The sequence below is a fragment of the Hyla sarda genome, unplaced genomic scaffold, assembly GCF_029499605.1.
Source record: "Hyla sarda isolate aHylSar1 unplaced genomic scaffold, aHylSar1.hap1 scaffold_888, whole genome shotgun sequence".
In the NCBI taxonomy this organism is placed as follows: domain Eukaryota; kingdom Metazoa; phylum Chordata; class Amphibia; order Anura; family Hylidae; genus Hyla; species Hyla sarda.
Genome location: NW_026610917.1, coordinates 38,248 through 44,422, shown reverse-complemented (window position 1 = coordinate 44,422; position 6,175 = coordinate 38,248). Strand labels below are relative to the sequence as shown.

The 6,175-nt window shown below is 45.7% G+C and overlaps 3 non-coding genes across 3 annotated transcripts; all 3 read left to right on the top strand.

Moving 5' to 3' along the window:
- The first annotated feature begins 214 nt into the window (after positions 1–214).
- On the top strand, positions 215–405 carry LOC130348851 (U2 spliceosomal RNA). The gene has a single exon (XR_008886328.1). It is a non-coding gene; the product is annotated as a U2 spliceosomal RNA (small nuclear RNA).
- Positions 406–2,498: 2,093 nt separating this feature from the next.
- Positions 2,499–2,689, top strand: LOC130348850 (U2 spliceosomal RNA). The gene has a single exon (XR_008886327.1). It is a non-coding gene; the product is annotated as a U2 spliceosomal RNA (small nuclear RNA).
- Positions 2,690–4,773: 2,084 nt separating this feature from the next.
- Positions 4,774–4,964, top strand: LOC130348849 (U2 spliceosomal RNA). The gene has a single exon (XR_008886326.1). It is a non-coding gene; the product is annotated as a U2 spliceosomal RNA (small nuclear RNA).
- Positions 4,965–6,175: the final 1,211 nt, after the last annotated feature.

Sequence of the window (6,175 nt, the reverse complement as noted above, 5' to 3'; positions counted from 1 at the left end):
TGGATTGCATTTAAAAAGGCCCCGTGGGAGTGCAATGGGCCCCTGTCTTGCTGCTTAGCAATAATGGTATGGGTTTAGGTTCTGCTGTGTGTACTGGTGGTTGACTGCCCCCCAGCCCAGAGTGTGCATGGAAAATTGTCTGGCAGCCTCCCTGACAGCAAGCAGTGATAGTGCCCATGAAGGGGACCTTGTTGGGCCCGCCCCTTTCACGGTTATCGCTTCTCGGCCTTTTGGCTAAGATCAAGTGTAGTATCTGTTCTTATCAGTTTAATATCTGATACGTCCCCTATCTGGGGACCATATATTAAATGGATTTTTGAGAACGGGGGCCGATTTCGAAGCTTGCTTCCGTCGCCCTATGCATTGACCCGATATGGCAGTATCTTCGGGTACAGTGCACCACCCCCTTACAGGGTTAAAAAGAAAGATTCCTACTTTCATTGCTACCTGCTTGCTGGCTAGCCAGCTAGCCAGCCCTGTGGGCCTTGCTGCTGCTGCTGCTGCAGCCAAAAAACAAAAGGTGGTGCTGCTGCTGCTTCTGCTTCTGCTTGTGTCTGGCCGCTGTTGGAGCGTCCAGGCACAGGACTTCTGCTGCTGCTGACTAAATGGCCTCCTTAATTGGATCATTTGAGTAGCCAGCACACCTGTGCAGGTAGGGCATGACATGATAGGCAGCTGCCTTGATAGCGGGTGGGTGCTGAATGTTCCTAATTGACAAAATAAGATTAATGCTTATGAAGAAATATAAAATCTCATCCCTTCCCCAATATCGCGCCACACCCCTACCCCTTAATTCCCTGGTTGAACTTGATGGACATATGTCTTTTTTCGACCGTACTAACTATGTAACTATGTAACATAACATGGGGGGGGGGGTCTCCTGGCTGTTCACACAGGTGTGTCATTGCTGTACATTGACCATGCATTGCTTCTGTGGTATTGCAAAGGCAAAGACAAATGCTTCCAGCCATCCATTGCACTAATGGATTGGTCATCAGCTGGCTGTCTATGTCCCGCATCAATATAGACCAAAGTACAGAGGGTTAGGCTATGCTATTGTGCACCTACCTGATGCATCAGAAGGTGCGAGGCCCTTGCTAAATTCTGTGCACAGACTTTGAGATCTATGCTTTAGACTGTATCTAAACCTGCTCCAACATGGACTGACATTCTGGCCTACTTTCAGCCGATGCGACTTGTCTGTCGCTGAACAGTCGCTTTTTATGTATTCAGCACCTATGTATAATGTTGTAAAAATGCTCTAGAAGCTAAAGTCGCAGAAATGTCACACATATTTGGCCTGCAACTTTCTGTGCGACAAATTCAGACAGGAAAAATCAGTATAAATCCTTAGAAAATTATCCCCCAGTGTCTCCATCTGCTGGCGGTATTGAATAAGCATTGCTGCACTGATGGGGTATGCATTAGACGAAAAAAAAGAAGAAAAAGAAGAATAATACGCCCAGAAAAGAGGCGAAAAGGAGAAAAACGTAAAAAAACGTGAAAAAAAAGTAAGAGGAAGAGAAGGGAAAAAAAGGTGGAAATGGGTTTAAAAGTGATTTCGGCGGAGAAATATATATATATATATATATATATATATATATATATATATATATATATATACGCGCACACACACACATATATATAAACGTATTCTCCGTTGAGATATTGCAGCCGCTGCTGTGTCCAGGCCCAGGAGCCTTAGCACTGTGCTGTGATGTCACTCAATACCACTGACATCACTAGGTGTAAACAACATCTCTCCTTTGCTGTGTATGTGACTATGGAGCTGTTTGGTGATGTCGTCTATTATGGCCTTCATAGAAGCAACAGGAGATTGTTGCATCCATCTAGAACCCTCAGAACTACAGTGCTATGATGTCACTCACTTCCACAGGCCTTGCAGAGTGTAAACAACAACAACCCAGCTTTGTTGTGTATGTAACCATAGGGATTTGTGATGTCACCTAGAACCTTCACAGCAGCGACAGCTTTATGAGGAGCATCAGCACTGCTCTGCCTGAGCAGAACCATCACCGCCATAGGTTGTCAAATAACCCGGGTTTAACCCACACAGGTAAGTCCAATGGGGTGCAGGCATGTCCTCTATGCTTACAGCTCTTCCCGTGGGTGTTGGTTTGATACCGTTTGGGGACAGCCAAGGAGGCATCTGCAGGCAACAAAGGTAGGTGTGTGCTTGTGTGTGTGTTTCCTATGCAGATCCTAAGCCCAGTGTCACATGCAAGTAGGAGGAGTAAGAAGGGTTCCTGGCAAATCCGGGTTATGGATTGCATTTAAAAAGGCCCCGTGGGAGTGCAATGGGCCCCTGTCTTGCTGCTTAGCAATAATGGTATGGGTTTAGGTTCTGCTGTGTGTACTGGTGGTTGACTGCCCCCCAGCCCAGAGTGTGCATGGAAAATTGTCTGGCAGCCTCCCTGACAGCAAGCAGTGATAGTGCCCATGAAGGGGACCTTGTTGGGCCCGCCCCTTTCACGGTTATCGCTTCTCGGCCTTTTGGCTAAGATCAAGTGTAGTATCTGTTCTTATCAGTTTAATATCTGATACGTCCCCTATCTGGGGACCATATATTAAATGGATTTTTGAGAACGGGGGCCGATTTCGAAGCTTGCTTCCGTCGCCCTATGCATTGACCCGATATGGCAGTATCTTCGGGTACAGTGCACCACCCCCTTACAGGGTTAAAAAGAAAGATTCCTACTTTCATTGCTACCTGCTTGCTGGCTAGCCAGCTAGCCAGCCCTGTGGGCCTTGCTGCTGCTGCTGCTGCAGCCAAAAAACAAAAGGTGGTGCTGCTGCTGCTTCTGCTTCTGCTTGTGTCTGGCCGCTGTTGGAGCGTCCAGGCACAGGACTTCTGCTGCTGCTGACTAAATGGCCTCCTTAATTGGATCATTTGAGTAGCCAGCACACCTGTGCAGGTAGGGCATGACATGATAGGCAGCTGCCTTGATAGCGGGTGGGTGCTGAATGTTCCTAATTGACAAAATAAGATTAATGCTTATGAAGAAATATAAAATCTCATCCCTTCCCCAATATCGCGCCACACCCCTACCCCTTAATTCCCTGGTTGAACTTGATGGACATATGTCTTTTTTCGACCGTACTAACTATGTAACTATGTAACATAACATGGGGGGGGGGTCTCCTGGCTGTTCACACAGGTGTGTCATTGCTGTACATTGACCATGCATTGCTTCTGTGGTATTGCAAAGGCAAAGACAAATGCTTCCAGCCATCCATTGCACTAATGGATTGGTCATCAGCTGGCTGTCTATGTCCCGCATCAATATAGACCAAAGTACAGAGGGTTAGGCTATGCTATTGTGCACCTACCTGATGCATCAGAAGGTGCGAGGCCCTTGCTAAATTCTGTGCACAGACTTTGAGATCTATGCTTTAGACTGTATCTAAACCTGCTCCAACATGGACTGACATTCTGGCCTACTTTCAGCCGATGCGACTTGTCTGTCGCTGAACAGTCGCTTTTTATGTATTCAGCACCTATGTATAATGTTGTAAAAATGCTCTAGAAGCTAAAGTCGCAGAAATGTCACACATATTTGGCCTGCAACTTTCTGTGCGACAAATTCAGACAGGAAAAATCAGTATAAATCCATAGAAAATTATCCCCCAGTGTCTCCATCTGCTGGCGGTATTGAATAAGCATTGCTGCACTGATGGGGTATGCATTAGACGAAAAAAAAGAAGAAAAAGAAGAATAATACGCCCAGAAAAGAGGCGAAAAGGAGAAAAACGTAAAAAAACGTGAAAAAAAAGTAAGAGGAAGAGAAGGGAAAAAAAGGTGGAAATGGGTTTAAAAGTGATTTCGGCGGAGAAATATATATATATATATATATATATATATATATATATATATATATACGCGCACACACACACATATATATAAACGTATTCTCCGTTGAGATATTGCAGCCGCTGCTGTGTCCAGGCCCAGGAGCCTTAGCACTGTGCTGTGATGTCACTCAATACCACTGACATCACTAGGTGTAAACAACATCTCTCCTTTGCTGTGTATGTGACTATGGAGCTGTTTGGTGATGTCGTCTATTATGGCCTTCATAGAAGCAACAGGAGATTGTTGCATCCATCTAGAACCCTCAGAACTACAGTGCTATGATGTCACTCACTTCCACAGGCCTTGCAGAGTGTAAACAACAACAACCCAGCTTTGTTGTGTATGTAACCATAGGGATTTGTGATGTCACCTAGAACCTTCACAGCAGCGACAGCTTTATGAGGAGCATCAGCACTGCTCTGCCTGAGCAGAACCATCACCGCCATAGGTTGTCAAATAACCCGGGTTTAACCCACACAGGTAAGTCCAATGGGGTGCAGGCATGTCCTCTATGCTTACAGCTTCCCGTGGGTGTTGGTTTGATACCGTTTGGGGACAGCCAAGGAGGCATCTGCAGGCAACAAAGGTAGGTGTGTGCTTGTGTGTGTGTTTCCTATGCAGATCCTAAGCCCAGTGTCACATGCAAGTAGGAGGAGTAAGAAGGGTTCCTGGCAAATCCGGGTTATGGATTGCATTTAAAAAGGCCCCGTGGGAGTGCAATGGGCCCCTGTCTTGCTGCTTAGCAATAATGGTATGGGTTTAGGTTCTGCTGTGTGTACTGGTGGTTGACTGCCCCCCAGCCCAGAGTGTGCATGGAAAATTGTCTGGCAGCCTCCCTGACAGCAAGCAGTGATAGTGCCCATGAAGGGGACCTTGTTGGGCCCGCCCCTTTCACGGTTATCGCTTCTCGGCCTTTTGGCTAAGATCAAGTGTAGTATCTGTTCTTATCAGTTTAATATCTGATACGTCCCCTATCTGGGGACCATATATTAAATGGATTTTTGAGAACGGGGGCCGATTTCGAAGCTTGCTTCCGTCGCCCTATGCATTGACCCGATATGGCAGTATCTTCGGGTACAGTGCACCACCCCCTTACAGGGTTAAAAAGAAAGATTCCTACTTTCATTGCTACCTGCTTGCTGGCTAGCCAGCTAGCCAGCCCTGTGGGCCTTGCTGCTGCTGCTGCTGCAGCCAAAAAACAAAAGGTGGTGCTGCTGCTGCTTCTGCTTCTGCTTGTGTCTGGCCGCTGTTGGAGCGTCCAGGCACAGGACTTCTGCTGCTGCTGACTAAATGGCCTCCTTAATTGGATCATTTGAGTAGCCAGCACACCTGTGCAGGTAGGGCATGACATGATAGGCAGCTGCCTTGATAGCGGGTGGGTGCTGAATGTTCCTAATTGACAAAATAAGATTAATGCTTATGAAGAAATATAAAATCTCATCCCTTCCCCAATATCGCGCCACACCCCTACCCCTTAATTCCCTGGTTGAACTTGATGGACATATGTCTTTTTTCGACCGTACTAACTATGTAACTATGTAACATAACATGGGGGGGGGGGTCTCCTGGCTGTTCACACAGGTGTGTCATTGCTGTACATTGACCATGCATTGCTTCTGTGGTATTGCAAAGGCAAAGACAAATGCTTCCAGCCATCCATTGCACTAATGGATTGGTCATCAGCTGGCTGTCTATGTCCCGCATCAATATAGACCAAAGTACAGAGGGTTAGGCTATGCTATTGTGCACCTACCTGATGCATCAGAAGGTGCGAGGCCCTTGCTAAATTCTGTGCACAGACTTTGAGATCTATGCTTTAGACTGTATCTAAACCTGCTCCAACATGGACTGACATTCTGGCCTACTTTCAGCCGATGCGACTTGTCTGTCCTGAACAGTCGCTTTTTATGTATTCAGCACCTATGTATAATGTTGTAAAAATGCTCTAGAAGCTAAAGTCGCAGAAATGTCACACATATTTGGCCTGCAACTTTCTGTGCGACAAATTCAGACAGGAAAAATCAGTATAAATCCTTAGAAAATTATCCCCCAGTGTCTCCATCTGCTGGCGGTATTGAATAAGCATTGCTGCACTGATGGGGTATGCATTAGACGAAAAAAAAGAAGAAAAAGAAGAATAATACGCCCAGAAAAGAGGCGAAAAGGAGAAAAACGTAAAAAAACGTGAAAAAAAAGTAAGAGGAAGAGAAGGGAAAAAAAGGTGGAAATGGGTTTAAAAGTGATTTCGGCGGAGAAATATATATATATATATATATATATATATATATATATATATATATA